Below are 16,280 nucleotides of genomic sequence, written 5' to 3'. Positions count from 1 at the left end.
CAGCAAGAGCGTGGTGCAATCGCTGCACATTTTACATGTCAAGCCCACTCTCCGTACAGTCCCCCTTTTCTCCAGCGAGCCAGACCGGGCAGGACTCGTGGGCCTCGTCTGAACAGGGCAAAGGCACCAGTGAGGCCTTTCCCCGGCACTCCAACGCAAATTACACATGGATTGGTCTGCATATAGGAAGTGGTGGACATTTTTCCTTTGACATGTGGATCAGGGGAGAGCGCGAACGCAGTCCCCCACTACCAGAAATTATGCAGTCGAGATTCCCACATTTGGGGAATTCGCAGGAGTCAGCACAGCCGCAGTGCAATGGCTTAGCCTCGCCCTGGGAGAACCACCTTGCTGATCATGGTATCTCCCCTGCCAGGTAAGTATGAGCTTGAGCTGTCTGAGGCAGCGTGCTGCTTCCCAGACGCACACCCCTGGATCGTGGTGCACGCTTGAAGTGTTGGAGAGTAAAGAATATAACACACACCAGACACTCGTGCAATTGATCAATTGCGCGGCTCAACACTGTTTTGGACGTGTGGGCAACAAGTACTATCCCTGTGGTTTACGTGTCTACTGGTTTATTTCTCCATTCCACAAATGAAGTTTCCAATGATAGCTAGTTTGGAAGCGCTTCCTGTGTCCAAGAGACAGAGAAAAGAGCTCATCAATCACTCCAATATCAAACAACCACGGGGGCTGTGCGAGCACCGATATCTGGACAGGTTTCCTTTCACGAGCACAACGCAAGCTCAGCAAGAGCGTGGTGCAATCGCTGCACATTTTACATGTCAAGCCCACTCTCCGTACACTCCCCCTTTTCTCCAGCGAGCCAGGCCGGGCAGGACTCGTGGGCCTCGTCTGAACAGGGCAAAGGCACCAGTGAGGCCTTTCCCCGGCACTCCAACGCAAATTACACATGGATTGGTCTGCATGGAGGAAGTGGTGGACATTTTTCCTTTGACATGTGGATCAGGGGAGAGCGCGAACGCAGTCCCCCACTACCAGAAATTATGCAGTCGAGATTCCCACATTTGGGGAATTCGCAGGAGTCAGCACAGCCGCAGTGCAATGGCTTAGCCTCGCCCTGGTAGAACCACCTTGCTGATCATGGTATCTCCCCTGCCAGGTAGGTATGAGCTTGAGCTGTCTGAGGCAGCGTCCTGCTTCCCAGACGCACACCCCTGGATCGTGGTGCACGCTTGAAGTGTTGGAGAGTAAAGAATATAACACACACCAGACACTCGTGCAATTGATCAATTGCGCGGCTCAACACTGTTTTGGACGTGTGGGCAACAAGTACTATCCCTGTGGTTTACGTGTCTACTGGTTTATTTCTCCATTCCACAAATGAAGTTTCCAATGATAGCTAGTTTGGAAGCGCTTCCTGTGTCCAAGAGACAGAGAAAAGAGCTCATCAATCACTCCAATATCAAACAACCACGGGGGCTGTGCGAGCACCGATATCTGGACAGGTTTCCTTTCACGAGCACAACGCAAGCTCAGCAAGAGCGTGGTGCAATCGCTGCACATTTTACATGTCAAGCCCACTCTCCGTACACTCCCCCTTTTCTCCAGCGAGCCAGGCCGGGCGGGACTCGTGGGCCTCGTCTGAACAGGGCAAAGGCACCAGTGAGGCCTTTCCCCGGCACTCCAACGCAAATTACACATGGATTGGTCTGCATGGAGGAAGTGGTGGACATTTTTCCTTTGACATGTGGATCAGGGGAGAGCGCGAACGCAGTCCCCCACTACCAGAAATTATGCACAAATTACACATGGATTGGTCTGCATGGAGGAAGTGGTGGACATTTTTCCTTTGACATGTGGATCAGGGGAGAGCGCGAACGCAGTCCCCCACTACCAGAAATTATGCAGTCGAGATTCCCACATTTGGGGAATTCGCAGGAGTCAGCACAGCCGCAGTGCAATGGCTTAGCCTCGCCCTGGGAGAACCACCTTGCTGATCATGGTATCTCCCCTGCCAGGTAAGTATGAGCTTGAGCTGTCTGAGGCAGCGTGCTGCTTCCCAGACGCACACCCCTGGATCGTGGTGCACGCTTGAAGTGTTGGAGAGTAAAGAATATAACACACACCAGACACTCGTGCAATTGATCAATTGCGCGGCTCAACACTGTTTTGGACGTGTGGGCAACAAGTACTATCCCTGTGGTTTACGTGTCTACTGGTTTATTTCTCCATTCCACAAATGAAGTTTCCAATGATAGCTAGTTTGGAAGCGCTTCCTGTGTCCAAGAGACAGAGAAAAGAGCTCATCAATCACTCCAATATCAAACAACCACGGGGGCTGTGCGAGCACCGATATCTGGACAGGTTTCCTTTCACGAGCACAACGCAAGCTCAGCAAGAGCGTGGTGCAATCGCTGCACATTTTACATGTCAAGCCCACTCTCCGTACACTCCCCCTTTTCTCCAGCGAGCCAGGCCGGGCAGGACTCGTGGGCCTCGTCTGAACAGGGCAAAGGCACCAGTGAGGCCTTTCCCCGGCACTCCAACGCAAATTACGCATGGATTGGTCTGCATGGAGGAAGTGGTGGACATTTTTCCTTTGACATGTGGATCAGGGGAGAGCGCGAACGCAGTCCCCCACTACCAGAAATTATGCAGTCGAGATTCCCACATTTGGGGAATTCGCAGGAGTCAGCACAGCCGCAGTGCAATGGCTTAGCCTCGCCCTGGGAGAACCACCTTGCTGATCATGGTATCTCCCCTGCCAGGTAAGTATGAGCTTGAGCTGTCTGAGGCAGCGTGCTGCTTCCCAGACGCACACCCCTGGATCGTGGTGCACGCTTGAAGTGTTGGAGAGTAAAGAATATAACACACACCAGACACTCGTGCAATTGATCAATTGCGCGGCTCAACACTGTTTTGGACGTGTGGGCAACAAGTACTATCCCTGTGGTTTACGTGTCTACTGGTTTATTTCTCCATTCCACAAATGAAGTTTCCAATGATAGCTAGTTTGGAAGCGCTTCCTGTGTCCAAGAGACAGAGAAAAGAGCTCATCAATCACTCCAATATCAAACAACCACGGGGGCTGTGCGAGCACCGATATCTGGACAGGTTTCCTTTCACGAGCACAACGCAAGCTCAGCAAGAGCGTGGTGCAATCGCTGCACATTTTACATGTCAAGCCCACTCTCCGTACACTCCCCCTTTTCTCCAGCGAGCCAGGCCGGGCAGGACTCGTGGGCCTCGTCTGAACAGGGCAAAGGCACCAGTGAGGCCTTTCCCCGGCACTCCAACGCAAATTACACATGGATTGGTCTGCATGGAGGAAGTGGTGGACATTTTTCCTTTGACATGTGGATCAGGGGAGAGCGCGAACGCAGTCCCCCACTACCAGAAATTATGCAGTCGAGATTCCCACATTTGGGGAATTCGCAGGAGTCAGCACAGCCGCAGTGCAATGGCTTAGCCTCGCCCTGGTAGAACCACCTTGCTGATCATCGTATCTCCCCTGCCAGGTAAGTATGAGCTTGAGCTGTCTGAGGCAGCGTCCTGCTTCCCAGACGCACACCCCTGGATCGTGGTGCACGCTTGAAGTGTTGGAGAGTAAAGAATATAACACACACCAGACACTCGTGCAATTGATCAATTGCGCGGCTCAACACTGTTTTGGACGTGTGGGCAACAAGTACTATCCCTGTGGTTTACGTGTCTACTGGTTTATTTCTCCATTCCACAAATGAAGTTTCCAATGATAGCTAGTTTGGAAGCGCTTCCTGTGTCCAAGAGACAGAGAAAAGAGCTCATCAATCACTCCAATATCAAACAACCACGGGGGCTGTGCGAGCACCGATATCTGGACAGGTTTCCTTTCACGAGCACAACGCAAGCTCAGCAAGAGCGTGGTGCAATCGCTGCACATTTTACATGTCAAGCCCACTCTCCGTACACTCCCCCTTTTCTCCAGCGAGCCAGGCCGGGCAGGACTCGTGGGCCTCGTCTGAACAGGGCAAAGGCACCAGTGAGGCCTTTCCCCGGCACTCCAACGCAAATTACACATGGATTGGTCTGCATGGAGGAAGTGGTGGACATTTTTCCTTTGACATGTGGATCAGGGGAGAGCACGAACGCAGTCCCCCACTACCAGAAATTATGCAGTCGAGATTCCCACATTTGGGGAATTCGCAGGAGTCAGCACAGCCGCAGTGCAATGGAAGCCTCGCCCTGGGAGAACCACCTTGCTGATCATGGTATCTCCCCTGCCAGGTAAGTATGAGCTTGAGCTGTCTGAGGCAGCGTCCTGCTTCCCAGACGCACACCCCTGGATCGTGGTGCACGCTTGAAGTGTTGGAGAGTAAAGAATATAACACACACCAGACACTCGTGCAATTGATCAATTGCGCGGCTCAACACTGTTTTGGACGTGTGGGCAACAAGTACTATCCCTGTGGTTTACGTGTCTACTGGTTTATTTCTCCATTCCACAAATGAAGTTTCCAATGATAGCTAGTTTGGAAGCGCTTCCTGTGTCCAAGAGACAGAGAAAAGAGCTCATCAATCACTCCAATATCAAACAACCACGGGGGCTGTGCGAGCACCGATATCTGGACAGGTTTCCTTTCACGAGCACAACGCAAGCTCAGCAAGAGCGTGGTGCAATCGCTGCACATTTTACATGTCAAGCCCACTCTCCGTACACTCCCCCTTTTCTCCAGCGAGCCAGGCCGGGCAGGACTCGTGGGCCTCGTCTGAACAGGGCAAAGGCACCAGTGAGGCCTTTCCCCGGCACTCCAACGCAAATTACACATGGATTGGTCTGCATGGAGGAAGTGGTGGACATTTTTCCTTTGACATGTGGATCAGGGGAGAGCGCGAACGCAGTCCCCCACTACCAGAAATTATGCAGTCGAGATTCCCACATTTGGGGAATTCGCAGGAGTCAGCACAGCCGCAGTGCAATGGCTTAGCCTCGCCCTGGTAGAACCACCTTGCTGATCATGGTATCTCCCCTGCCAGGTAAGTATGAGCTTGAGCTGTCTGAGGCAGCGTCCTGCTTCCCAGACGCACACCCCTGGATCGTGGTGCACGCTTGAAGTGTTGGAGAGTAAAGAATATAACACACACCAGACACTCGTGCAATTGATCAATTGCGCGGCTCAACACTGTTTTGGACGTGTGGGCAACAAGTACTATCCCTGTGGTTTACGTGTCTACTGGTTTATTTCTCCATTCCACAAATGAAGTTTCCAATGATAGCTAGTTTGGAAGCGCTTCCTGTGTCCAAGAGACAGAGAAAAGAGCTCATCAATCACTCCAATATCAAACAACCACGGGGGCTGTGCGAGCACCGATATCTGGACAGGTTTCCTTTCACGAGCACAACGCAAGCCTCGCCCTGGGAGAACCACCTTGCTGATCATGGTATCTCCCCTGCCAGGTAAGTATGAGCTTGAGCTGTCTGAGGCAGCGTGCTGCTTCCCAGACGCACACCCCTGGATCGTGGTGCACGCTTGAAGTGTTGGAGAGTAAAGAATATAACACACACCAGACACTCGTGCAATTGATCAATTGCGCGGCTCAACACTGTTTTGGACGTGTGGGCAACAAGTACTATCCCTGTGGTTTACGTGTCTACTGGTTTATTTCTCCATTCCACAAATGAAGTTTCCAATGATAGCTAGTTTGGAAGCGCTTCCTGTGTCCAAGAGACAGAGAAAAGAGCTCATCAATCACTCCAATATCAAACAACCACGGGGGCTGTGCGAGCACCGATATCTGGACAGGTTTCCTTTCACGAGCACAACGCAAGCTCAGCAAGAGCGTGGTGCAATCGCTGCACATTTTACATGTCAAGCCCACTCTCCGTACACTCCCCCTTTTCTCCAGCGAGCCAGGCCGGGCAGGACTCGTGGGCCTCGTCTGAACAGGGCAAAGTCACCAGTGAGGCCTTTCCCCGGCACTCCAACGCAAATTACACATGGATTGGTCTGCATGGAGGAAGTGGTGGACATTTTTCCTTTGACATGTGGATCAGGGGAGAGCGCGAACGCAGTCCCCCACTACCAGAAATTATGCAGTCGAGATTCCCACATTTGGGGAATTCGCAGGAGTCAGCACAGCCGCAGTGCAATGGCTTAGCCTCGCCCTGGGAGAACCACCTTGCTGATCATGGTATCTCCCCTGCCAGGTAAGTATGAGCTTGAGCTGTCTGAGGCAGCGTGCTGCTTCCCAGACGCACACCCCTGGATCGTGGTGCACGCTTGAAGTGTTGGAGAGTAAAGAATATAACACACACCAGACACTCGTGCAATTGATCAATTGCGCGGCTCAACACTGTTTTGGACGTGTGGGCAACAAGTACTATCCCTGTGGTTTACGTGTCTACTGGTTTATTTCTCCATTCCACAAATGAAGTTTCCAATGATAGCTAGTTTGGAAGCGCTTCCTGTGTCCAAGAGACAGAGAAAAGAGCTCATCAATCACTCCAATATCAAACAACCACGGGGGCTGTGCGAGCACCGATATCTGGACAGGTTTCCTTTCACGAGCACAACGCAAGCTCAGCAAGAGCGTGGTGCAATCGCTGCACATTTTACATGTCAAGCCCACTCTCCGTACACTCCCCCTTTTCTCCAGCGAGCCAGGCCGGGCAGGACTCGTGGGCCTCGTCTGAACAGGGCAAAGGCACCAGTGAGGCCTTTCCCCGGCACTCCAACGCAAATTACACATGGATTGGTCTGCATGGAGGAAGTGGTGGACATTTTTCCTTTGACATGTGGATCAGGGGAGAGCGCGAACGCAGTCCCCCACTACCAGAAATTATGCAGTCGAGATTCCCACATTTGGGGAATTCGCAGGAGTCAGCACAGCCGCAGTGCAATGGCTTAGCCTCGCCCTGGTAGAACCACCTTGCTGATCATCGTATCTCCCCTGCCAGGTAAGTATGAGCTTGAGCTGTCTGAGGCAGCGTCCTGCTTCCCAGACGCACACCCCTGGATCGTGGTGCACGCTTGAAGTGTTGGAGAGTAAAGAATATAACACACACCAGACACTCGTGCAATTGATCAATTGCGCGGCTCAACACTGTTTTGGACGTGTGGGCAACAAGTACTATCCCTGTGGTTTACGTGTCTACTGGTTTATTTCTCCATTCCACAAATGAAGTTTCCAATGATAGCTAGTTTGGAAGCGCTTCCTGTGTCCAAGAGACAGAGAAAAGAGCTCATCAATCACTCCAATATCAAACAACCACGGGGGCTGTGCGAGCACCGATATCTGGACAGGTTTCCTTTCACGAGCACAACGCAAGCTCAGCAAGAGCGTGGTGCAATCGCTGCACATTTTACATGTCAAGCCCACTCTCCGTACACTCCCCCTTTTCTCCAGCGAGCCAGGCCGGGCAGGACTCGTGGGCCTCGTCTGAACAGGGCAAAGGCACCAGTGAGGCCTTTCCCCGGCACTCCAACGCAAATTACACATGGATTGGTCTGCATGGAGGAAGTGGTGGACATTTTTCCTTTGACATGTGGATTAGGGGAGAGCGCGAACGCAGTCCCCCACTACCAGAAATTATGCAGTCGAGATTCCCACATTTGGGGAATTCGCAGGTGTCAGCACAGCCGCAGTGCAATGGCTTAGCCTCGCCCTGGGAGAACCACCTTGCTGATCATGGTATCTCCCCTGCCAGGTAGGTATGAGCTTGAGCTGTCTGAGGCAGCGTGCTGCTTCCCAGACGCACACCCCTGGATCGTGGTGCACGCTTGAAGTGTTGGAGAGTAAAGAATATAACACACACCAGACACTCGTGCAATTGATCAATTGCGCGGCTCAACACTGTTTTGGACGTGTGGGCAACAAGTACTATCCCTGTGGTTTACGTGTCTACTGGTTTATTTCTCCATTCCACAAATGAAGTTTCCAATGATAGCTAGTTTGGAAGCGCTTCCTGTGTCCAAGAGACAGAGAAAAGAGCTCATCAATCACTCCAATATCAAACAACCACGGGGGCTGTGCGAGCACCGATATCTGGACAGGTTTCCTTTCACGAGCACAACGCAAGCTCAGCAAGAGCGTGGTGCAATCGCTGCACATTTTACATGTCAAGCCCACTCTCCGTACACTCCCCCTTTTCTCCAGCGAGCCAGGCCGGGCAGGACTCGTGGGCCTCGTCTGAACAGGGCAAAGGCACCAGTGAGGCCTTTCCCCGGCACTCCAACGCAAATTACACATGGATTGGTCTGCATGGAGGAAGTGGTGGACATTTTTCCTTTGACATGTGGATCAGGGGAGAGCGCGAACGCAGTCCCCCACTACCAGAAATTATGCAGTCGAGATTCCCACATTTGGGGAATTCGCAGGAGTCAGCACAGCCGCAGTGCAATGGCTTAGCCTCGCCCTGGTAGAACCACCTTGCTGATCATGGTATCTCCCCTGCCAGGTAAGTATGAGCTTGAGCTGTCTGAGGCAGCGTCCTGCTTCCCAGACGCACACCCCTGGATCGTGGTGCACGCTTGAAGTGTTGGAGAGTAAAGAATATAACACACACCAGACACTCGTGCAATTGATCAATTGCGCGGCTCAACACTGTTTTGGACGTGTGGGCAACAAGTACTATCCCTGTGGTTTACGTGTCTACTGGTTTATTTCTCCATTCCACAAATGAAGTTTCCAATGATAGCTAGTTTGGAAGCGCTTCCTGTGTCCAAGAGACAGAGAAAAGAGCTCATCAATCACTCCAATATCAAACAACCACGGGGGCTGTGCGAGCACCGATATCTGGACAGGTTTCCTTTCACGAGCACAACGCAAGCTCAGCAAGAGCGTGGTGCAATCGCTGCACATTTTACATGTCAAGCCCACTCTCCGTACACTCCCCCTTTTCTCCAGCGAGCCAGACCGGGCAGGACTCGTGGGCCTCGTCTGAACAGGGCAAAGGCACCAGTGAGGCCTTTCCCCGGCACTCCAACGCAAATTACGCATGGATTGATCTGCATGGAGGAAGTGGTGGACATTTTTCCTTTGACATGTGGATCAGGGGAGAGCGCGAACGCAGTCCCCCACTACCAGAAATTATGCAGTCGAGATTCCCACATTTGGGGAATTCGCAGGAGTCAGCACAGCCGCAGTGCAATGGCTTAGCCTCGCCCTGGGAGAACCACCTTGCTGATCATGGTATCTCCCCTGCCAGGTAAGTATGAGCTTGAGCTGTCTGAGGCAGCGTGCTGCTTCCCAGACGCACACCCCTGGATCGTGGTGCACGCTTGAAGTGTTGGAGAGTAAAGAATATAACACACACCAGACACTCGTGCAATTGATCAATTGCGCGGCTCAACACTGTTTTGGACGTGTGGGCAACAAGTACTATCCCTGTGGTTTACGTGTCTACTGGTTTATTTCTCCATTCCACAAATGAAGTTTCCAATGATAGCTAGTTTGGAAGCGCTTCCTGTGTCCAAGAGACAGAGAAAAGAGCTCATCAATCACTCCAATATCAAACAACCACGGGGGCTGTGCGAGCACCGATATCTGGACAGGTTTCCTTTCACGAGCACAACGCAAGCTCAGCAAGAGCGTGGTGCAATCGCTGCACATTTTACATGTCAAGCCCACTCTCCGTACACTCCCCATTTTCTCCAGCGAGCCAGACCGGGCAGGACTCGTGGGCCTCGTCTGAACAGGGCAAAGGCACCAGTGAGGCCTTTCCCCGGCACTCCAACGTAAATTACGCATGGATTGGTCTGCATGGAGGAAGTGGTGGACATTTTTCCTTTGACATGTGGATCAGGGGAGAGCGCGAACGCAGTCCCCCACTACCAGAAATTGTGCAGTCGAGATTCCCACATTTGGGGAATTCGCAGGAGTCAGCACAGCCGCAGTGCAATGGCTTAGCCTCGCCCTGGGAGAACCACCTTGCTGATCATGGTATCTCCCCTGCCAGGTAAGTATGAGCTTGAGCTGTCTGAGGCAGCGTGCTGCTTCCCAGACGCACACCCCTGGATCGTGGTGCACGCTTGAAGTGTTGGAGAGTAAAGAATATAACACACACCAGACACTCGTGCAATTGATCAATTGCGCGGCTCAACACTGTTTTGGACGTGTGGGCAACAAGTACTATCCCTGTGGTTTACGTGTCTACTGGTTTATTTCTCCATTCCACAAATGAAGTTTCCAATGATAGCTAGTTTGGAAGCGCTTCCTGTGTCCAAGAGACAGAGAAAAGAGCTCATCAATCACTCCAATATCAAACAACCACGGGGGCTGTGCGAGCACCGATATCTGGACAGGTTTCCTTTCACGAGCACAACGCAAGCTCAGCAAGAGCGTGGTGCAATCGCTGCACATTTTACATGTCAAGCCCACTCTCCGTACACTCCCCCTTTTCTCCAGCGAGCCAGGCCGGGCAGGACTCGTGGGCCTCGTCTGAACAGGGCAAAGTCACCAGTGAGGCCTTTCCCCGGCACTCCAACGCAAATTACACATGGATTGGTCTGCATGGAGGAAGTGGTGGACATTTTTCCTTTGACATGTGGATCAGGGGAGAGCGCGAACGCAGTCCCCCACTACCAGAAATTATGCAGTCGAGATTCCCACATTTGGGGAATTCGCAGGAGTCAGCACAGCCGCAGTGCAATGGCTTAGCCTCGCCCTGGGAGAACCACCTTGCTGATCATGGTATCTCCCCTGCCAGGTAAGTATGAGCTTGAGCTGTCTGAGGCAGCGTCCTGCTTCCCAGACGCACACCCCTGGATCGTGGTGCACGCTTGAAGTGTTGGAGAGTAAAGAATATAACACACACCAGACACTCGTGCAATTGATCAATTGCGCGGCTCAACACTGTTTTGGACGTGTGGGCAACAAGTACTATCCCTGTGGTTTACGTGTCTACTGGTTTATTTCTCCATTCCACAAATGAAGTTTCCAATGATAGCTAGTTTGGAAGCGCTTCCTGTGTCCAAGAGACAGAGAAAAGAGCTCATCAATCACTCCAATATCAAACAACCACGGGGGCTGTGCGAGCACCGATATCTGGACAGGTTTCCTTTCACGAGCACAACGCAAGCTCAGCAAGAGCGTGGTGCAATCGCTGCACATTTTACATGTCAAGCCCACTCTCCGTACACTCCCCCTTTTCTCCAGCGAGCCAGGCCGGGCAGGACTCGTGGGCCTCGTCTGAACAGGGCAAAGGCACCAGTGAGGCCTTTCCCCGGCACTCCAACGCAAATTACACATGGATTGGTCTGCATGGAGGAAGTGGTGGACATTTTTCCTTTGACATGTGGATCAGGGGAGAGCGCGAACGCAGTCCCCCACTACCAGAAATTATGCAGTCGAGATTCCCACATTTGGGGAATTCGCAGGAGTCAGCACAGCCACAGTGCAATGGCTTAGCCTCGCCCTGGGAGAACCACCTTGCTGATCATGGTATCTCCCCTGCCAGGTAAGTATGAGCTTGAGCTGTCTGAGGCAGCGTGCTGCTTCCCAGACGCACACCCCTGGATCGTGGTGCACGCTTGAAGTGTTGGAGAGTAAAGAATATAACACACACCAGACACTCGTGCAATTGATCAATTGCGCGGCTCAACACTGTTTTGGACGTGTGGGCAACAAGTACTATCCCTGTGGTTTACGTGTCTACTGGTTTATTTCTCCATTCCACAAATGAAGTTTCCAATGATAGCTAGTTTGGAAGCGCTTCCTGTGTCCAAGAGACAGAGAAAAGAGCTCATCAATCACTCCAATATCAAACAACCACGGGGGCTGTGCGAGCACCGATATCTGGACAGGTTTCCTTTCACGAGCACAACGCAAGCTCAGCAAGAGCGTGGTGCAATCGCTGCACATTTTACATGTCAAGCCCACTCTCCGTACACTCCCCATTTTCTCCAGCGAGCCAGACCGGGCAGGACTCATGGGCCTCGTCTGAACAGGGCAAAGGCACCAGTGAGGCCTTTCCCCGGCACTCCAACGCAAATTACGCATGGATTGGTCTGCATGGAGGAAGTGGTGGACATTTTTCCTTTGACATGTGGATCAGGGGAGAGCGCGAACGCAGTCCCCCACTACCAGAAATTGTGCAGTCGAGATTCCCACATTTGGGGAATTCGCAGGAGTCAGCACAGCCGCAGTGCAATGGCTTAACCTCGCCCTGGGAGAACCACCTTGCTGATCATGGTATCTCCCCTGCCAGGTAAGTATGAGCTTGAGCTGTCTGAGGCAGCGTGCTGCTTCCCAGACGCACACCCCTGGATCGTGGTGCACGCTTGAAGTGTTGGAGAGTAAAGAATATAACACACACCAGACACTCGTGCAATTGATCAATTGCGCGGCTCAACACTGTTTTGGACGTGTGGGCAACAAGTACTATCCCTGTGGTTTACGTGTCTACTGGTTTATTTCTCCATTCCACAAATGAAGTTTCCAATGATAGCTAGTTTGGAAGCGCTTCCTGTGTCCAAGAGACAGAGAAAAGAGCTCATCAATCACTCCAATATCAAACAACCACGGGGGCTGTGCGAGCACCGATATCTGGACAGGTTTCCTTTCACGAGCACAACGCAAGCTCAGCAAGAGCGTGGTGCAATCGCTGCACATTTTACATGTCAAGCCCACTCTCCGTACACTCCCCCTTTTCTCCAGCGAGCCAGGCCGGGCAGGACTCGTGGGCCTCGTCTGAACAGGGCAAAGGCACCAGTGAGGCCTTTCCCCGGCACTCCAACGCAAATTACACATGGATTGGTCTGCATGGAGGAAGTGGTGGACATTTTTCCTTTGACATGTGGATCAGGGGAGAGCGCGAACGCAGTCCCCCACTACCAGAAATTGTGCAGTCGAGATTCCCACATTTGGGGAATTCGCAGGAGTCAGCACAGCCGCAGTGCAATGGCTTAGCCTCGCCCTGGGAGAACCACCTTGCTGATCATGGTATCTCCCCTGCCAGGTAAGTATGAGCTTGAGCTGTCTGAGGCAGCGTGCTGCTTCCCAGACGCACACCCCTGGATCGTGGTGCACGCTTGAAGTGTTGGAGAGTAAAGAATATAACACACACCAGACACTCGTGCAATTGATCAATTGCGCGGCTCAACACTGTTTTGGACGTGTGGGCAACAAGTACTATCCCTGTGGTTTACGTGTCTACTGGTTTATTTCTCCATTCCACAAATGAAGTTTCCAATGATAGCTAGTTTGGAAGCGCTTCCTGTGTCCAAGAGACAGAGAAAAGAGCTCATCAATCACTCCAATATCAAACAACCACGGGGGCTGTGCGAGCACCGATATCTGGACAGGTTTCCTTTCACGAGCACAACGCAAGCTCAGCAAGAGCGTGGTGCAATCGCTGCACATTTTACATGTCAAGCCCACTCTCCGTACAGTCCCCCTTTTCTCCAGCGAGCCAGGCCGGGCAGGACTCGTGGGCCTCGTCTGAACAGGGCAAAGGCACCAGTGAGGCCTTTCCCCGGCACTCCAACGCAAATTACACATGGATTGGTCTGCATGGAGGAAGTGGTGGACATTTTTCCTTTGACATGTGGATCAGGGGAGAGCGCGAACGCAGTCCCCCACTACCAGAAATTATGCAGTCGAGATTCCCACATTTGGGGAATTCGCAGGAGTCAGCACAGCCGCAGTGCAATGGCTTAGCCTCGCCCTGGGAGAACCACCTTGCTGATCATGGTATCTCCCCTGCCAGGTAAGTATGAACTTGAGCTGTCTGAGGCAGCGTGCTGCTTCCCAGACGCACACCCCTGGATCGTGGTGCACGCTTGAAGTGTTGGAGAGTAAAGAATATAACACACACCAGACACTCGTGCAATTGATCAATTGCGCGGCTCAACACTGTTTTGGACGTGTGGGCAACAAGTACTATCCCTGTGGTTTACGTGTCTACTGGTTTATTTCTCCATTCCACAAATGAAGTTTCCAATGATAGCTAGTTTGGAAGCGCTTCCTGTGTCCAAGAGACAGAGAAAAGAGCTCATCAATCACTCCAATATCAAACAACCACGGGGGCTGTGCGAGCACCGATATCTGGACAGGTTTCCTTTCACGAGCACAACGCAAGCTCAGCAAGAGCGTGGTGCAATCGCTGCACATTTTACATGTCAAGCCCACTCTCCGTACAGTCCCCCTTTTCTCCAGCGAGCCAGACCGGGCAGGACTCGTGGGCCTCGTCTGAACAGGGCAAAGGCACCAGTGAGGCCTTTCCCCGGCACTCCAACGCAAATTACACATGGATTGGTCTGCATATAGGAAGTGGTGGACATTTTTCCTTTGACATGTGGATCAGGGGAGAGCGCGAACGCAGTCCCCCACTACCAGAAATTATGCAGTCGAGATTCCCACATTTGGGGAATTCGCAGGAGTCAGCACAGCCGCAGTGCAATGGCTTAGCCTCGCCCTGGGAGAACCACCTTGCTGATCATGGTATCTCCCCTGCCAGGTAAGTATGAGCTTGAGCTGTCTGAGGCAGCGTGCTGCTTCCCAGACGCACACCCCTGGATCGTGGTGCACGCTTGAAGTGTTGGAGAGTAAAGAATATAACACACACCAGACACTCGTGCAATTGATCAATTGCGCGGCTCAACACTGTTTTGGACGTGTGGGCAACAAGTACTATCCCTGTGGTTTACGTGTCTACTGGTTTATTTCTCCATTCCACAAATGAAGTTTCCAATGATAGCTAGTTTGGAAGCGCTTCCTGTGTCCAAGAGACAGAGAAAAGAGCTCATCAATCACTCCAATATCAAACAACCACGGGGGCTGTGCGAGCACCGATATCTGGACAGGTTTCCTTTCACGAGCACAACGCAAGCTCAGCAAGAGCGTGGTGCAATCGCTGCACATTTTACATGTCAAGCCCACTCTCCGTACACTCCCCCTTTTCTCCAGCGAGCCAGGCCGGGCAGGACTCGTGGGCCTCGTCTGAACAGGGCAAAGGCACCAGTGAGGCCTTTCCCCGGCACTCCAACGCAAATTACACATGGATTGGTCTGCATGGAGGAAGTGGTGGACATTTTTCCTTTGACATGTGGATCAGGGGAGAGCGCGAACGCAGTGCCCCACTACCAGAAATTATGCAGTCGAGATTCCCACATTTGGGGAATTCGCAGGAGTCAGCACAGCCGCAGTGCAATGGCTTAGCCTCGCCTTGGGAGAACCACCTTGCTGATCATGGTATCTCCCCTGCCAGGTAAGTATGAGCTTGAGCTGTCTGAGGCAGCGTCCTTCTTCCCAGACGCACACCCCTGGATCGTGGTGCACGCTTGAAGTGTTGGAGAGTAAAGAATATAACACACACCAGACACTCGTGCAATTGATCAATTGCGCGGCTCAACACTGTTTTGGACGTGTGGGCAACAAGTACTATCCCTGTGGTTTACGTGTCTACTGGTTTATTTCTCCATTCCACAAATGAAGTTTCCAATGATAGCTAGTTTGGAAGCGCTTCCTGTGTCCAAGAGACAGAGAAAAGAGCTCATCAATCACTCCAATATCAAACAACCACGGGGGCTGTGCGAGCACCGATATCTGGACAGGTTTCCTTTCACGAGCACAACGCAAGCTCAGCAAGAGCGTGGTGCAATCGCTGCACATTTTACATGTCAAGCCCACTCTCCGTACACTCCCCCTTTTCTCCAGCGAGCCAGGCCGGGCAGGACTCGTGGGCCTCGTCTGAACAGGGCAAAGGCACCAGTGAGGCCTTTCCCCGGCACTCCAACGCAAATTACACATGGATTGGTCTGCATGGAGGAAGTGGTGGACATTTTTCCTTTGACATGTGGATCAGGGGAGACCGCGAACGCAGTCCCCCACTACCAGAAATTATGCAGTCGAGATTCCCACATTTGGGGAATTCGCAGGAGTCAGCACAGCCGCAGTGCAATGGCTTAGCCTCGCCTTGGGAGAACCACCTTGCTGATCATGGTATCTCCCCTGCCAGGTAAGTATGAGCTTGAGCTGTCTGAGGCAGCGTCCTTCTTCCCAGACGCACACCCCTGGATCGTGGTGCACGCTTGAAGTGTTGGAGAGTAAAGAATATAACACACACCAGACACTCGTGCAATTGATCAATTGCGCGGCTCAACACTGTTTTGGACGTGTGGGCAACAAGTACTATCCCTGTGGTTTACGTGTCTACTGGTTTATTTCTCCATTCCACAAATGAAGTTTCCAATGATAGCTAGTTTGGAAGCGCTTCCTGTGTCCAAGAGACAGAGAAAAGAGCTCATCAATCACTCCAATATCAAACAACCACGGGGGCTGTGCGAGCACCGATATCTGGACAGGTTTCCTTTCACGAGCACAACGCAAGCTCA

The 16,280-nt window shown here is 52.2% G+C and overlaps 21 non-coding genes across 21 annotated transcripts; all 21 read right to left on the bottom strand.

Annotated features, from left to right (window-relative positions):
- Window positions 1-220: 220 nt before the first annotated feature.
- On the bottom strand, window positions 221-384 carry LOC137611506 (U1 spliceosomal RNA). Its single transcript, XR_011038650.1, has one exon. It is a non-coding gene; the product is annotated as a U1 spliceosomal RNA (small nuclear RNA).
- Window positions 385-970: 586 nt separating this feature from the next.
- On the bottom strand, window positions 971-1,134 carry LOC137611570 (U1 spliceosomal RNA). Its single transcript, XR_011038711.1, has one exon. It is a non-coding gene; the product is annotated as a U1 spliceosomal RNA (small nuclear RNA).
- Window positions 1,135-1,829: 695 nt separating this feature from the next.
- Window positions 1,830-1,993, bottom strand: LOC137611505 (U1 spliceosomal RNA). Its single transcript, XR_011038649.1, has one exon. It is a non-coding gene; the product is annotated as a U1 spliceosomal RNA (small nuclear RNA).
- Window positions 1,994-2,579: 586 nt separating this feature from the next.
- LOC137611504 (U1 spliceosomal RNA) lies at window positions 2,580-2,743 on the bottom strand. The gene has a single exon (XR_011038648.1). It is a non-coding gene; the product is annotated as a U1 spliceosomal RNA (small nuclear RNA).
- Window positions 2,744-3,329: 586 nt separating this feature from the next.
- On the bottom strand, window positions 3,330-3,493 carry LOC137611586 (U1 spliceosomal RNA). The gene has a single exon (XR_011038726.1). It is a non-coding gene; the product is annotated as a U1 spliceosomal RNA (small nuclear RNA).
- Window positions 3,494-4,079: 586 nt separating this feature from the next.
- On the bottom strand, window positions 4,080-4,241 carry LOC137611572 (U1 spliceosomal RNA). The gene has a single exon (XR_011038713.1). It is a non-coding gene; the product is annotated as a U1 spliceosomal RNA (small nuclear RNA).
- Window positions 4,242-4,827: 586 nt separating this feature from the next.
- Window positions 4,828-4,991, bottom strand: LOC137611564 (U1 spliceosomal RNA). Its single transcript, XR_011038705.1, has one exon. It is a non-coding gene; the product is annotated as a U1 spliceosomal RNA (small nuclear RNA).
- Window positions 4,992-5,998: 1,007 nt separating this feature from the next.
- On the bottom strand, window positions 5,999-6,162 carry LOC137611637 (U1 spliceosomal RNA). Its single transcript, XR_011038779.1, has one exon. It is a non-coding gene; the product is annotated as a U1 spliceosomal RNA (small nuclear RNA).
- Window positions 6,163-6,748: 586 nt separating this feature from the next.
- Window positions 6,749-6,912, bottom strand: LOC137611585 (U1 spliceosomal RNA). Its single transcript, XR_011038725.1, has one exon. It is a non-coding gene; the product is annotated as a U1 spliceosomal RNA (small nuclear RNA).
- A 586-nt stretch (window positions 6,913-7,498) lies between these two features.
- LOC137611559 (U1 spliceosomal RNA) lies at window positions 7,499-7,662 on the bottom strand. Its single transcript, XR_011038701.1, has one exon. It is a non-coding gene; the product is annotated as a U1 spliceosomal RNA (small nuclear RNA).
- A 586-nt stretch (window positions 7,663-8,248) lies between these two features.
- On the bottom strand, window positions 8,249-8,412 carry LOC137611563 (U1 spliceosomal RNA). Its single transcript, XR_011038704.1, has one exon. It is a non-coding gene; the product is annotated as a U1 spliceosomal RNA (small nuclear RNA).
- A 586-nt stretch (window positions 8,413-8,998) lies between these two features.
- LOC137611636 (U1 spliceosomal RNA) lies at window positions 8,999-9,162 on the bottom strand. Its single transcript, XR_011038778.1, has one exon. It is a non-coding gene; the product is annotated as a U1 spliceosomal RNA (small nuclear RNA).
- Window positions 9,163-9,748: 586 nt separating this feature from the next.
- LOC137611547 (U1 spliceosomal RNA) lies at window positions 9,749-9,912 on the bottom strand. The gene has a single exon (XR_011038689.1). It is a non-coding gene; the product is annotated as a U1 spliceosomal RNA (small nuclear RNA).
- Window positions 9,913-10,498: 586 nt separating this feature from the next.
- Window positions 10,499-10,662, bottom strand: LOC137611635 (U1 spliceosomal RNA). Its single transcript, XR_011038777.1, has one exon. It is a non-coding gene; the product is annotated as a U1 spliceosomal RNA (small nuclear RNA).
- Window positions 10,663-11,248: 586 nt separating this feature from the next.
- Window positions 11,249-11,412, bottom strand: LOC137611515 (U1 spliceosomal RNA). The gene has a single exon (XR_011038658.1). It is a non-coding gene; the product is annotated as a U1 spliceosomal RNA (small nuclear RNA).
- A 586-nt stretch (window positions 11,413-11,998) lies between these two features.
- LOC137611550 (U1 spliceosomal RNA) lies at window positions 11,999-12,162 on the bottom strand. Its single transcript, XR_011038692.1, has one exon. It is a non-coding gene; the product is annotated as a U1 spliceosomal RNA (small nuclear RNA).
- Window positions 12,163-12,748: 586 nt separating this feature from the next.
- Window positions 12,749-12,912, bottom strand: LOC137611546 (U1 spliceosomal RNA). The gene has a single exon (XR_011038688.1). It is a non-coding gene; the product is annotated as a U1 spliceosomal RNA (small nuclear RNA).
- Window positions 12,913-13,498: 586 nt separating this feature from the next.
- On the bottom strand, window positions 13,499-13,662 carry LOC137611634 (U1 spliceosomal RNA). Its single transcript, XR_011038776.1, has one exon. It is a non-coding gene; the product is annotated as a U1 spliceosomal RNA (small nuclear RNA).
- A 586-nt stretch (window positions 13,663-14,248) lies between these two features.
- On the bottom strand, window positions 14,249-14,412 carry LOC137611633 (U1 spliceosomal RNA). The gene has a single exon (XR_011038775.1). It is a non-coding gene; the product is annotated as a U1 spliceosomal RNA (small nuclear RNA).
- Window positions 14,413-14,998: 586 nt separating this feature from the next.
- On the bottom strand, window positions 14,999-15,162 carry LOC137611566 (U1 spliceosomal RNA). The gene has a single exon (XR_011038707.1). It is a non-coding gene; the product is annotated as a U1 spliceosomal RNA (small nuclear RNA).
- A 586-nt stretch (window positions 15,163-15,748) lies between these two features.
- On the bottom strand, window positions 15,749-15,912 carry LOC137611583 (U1 spliceosomal RNA). The gene has a single exon (XR_011038723.1). It is a non-coding gene; the product is annotated as a U1 spliceosomal RNA (small nuclear RNA).
- Between the last annotated feature and the right edge of the window lie 368 nt (window positions 15,913-16,280).

This window comes from Antennarius striatus, chromosome 17, assembly GCF_040054535.1.
Source record: "Antennarius striatus isolate MH-2024 chromosome 17, ASM4005453v1, whole genome shotgun sequence".
Classification (NCBI taxonomy): Eukaryota; Metazoa; Chordata; class Actinopteri; order Lophiiformes; family Antennariidae; genus Antennarius; species Antennarius striatus.
The sequence above is the reverse complement of the archived record's forward strand: the minus strand, read 5'-3'. Positions and strand labels throughout refer to the sequence as shown.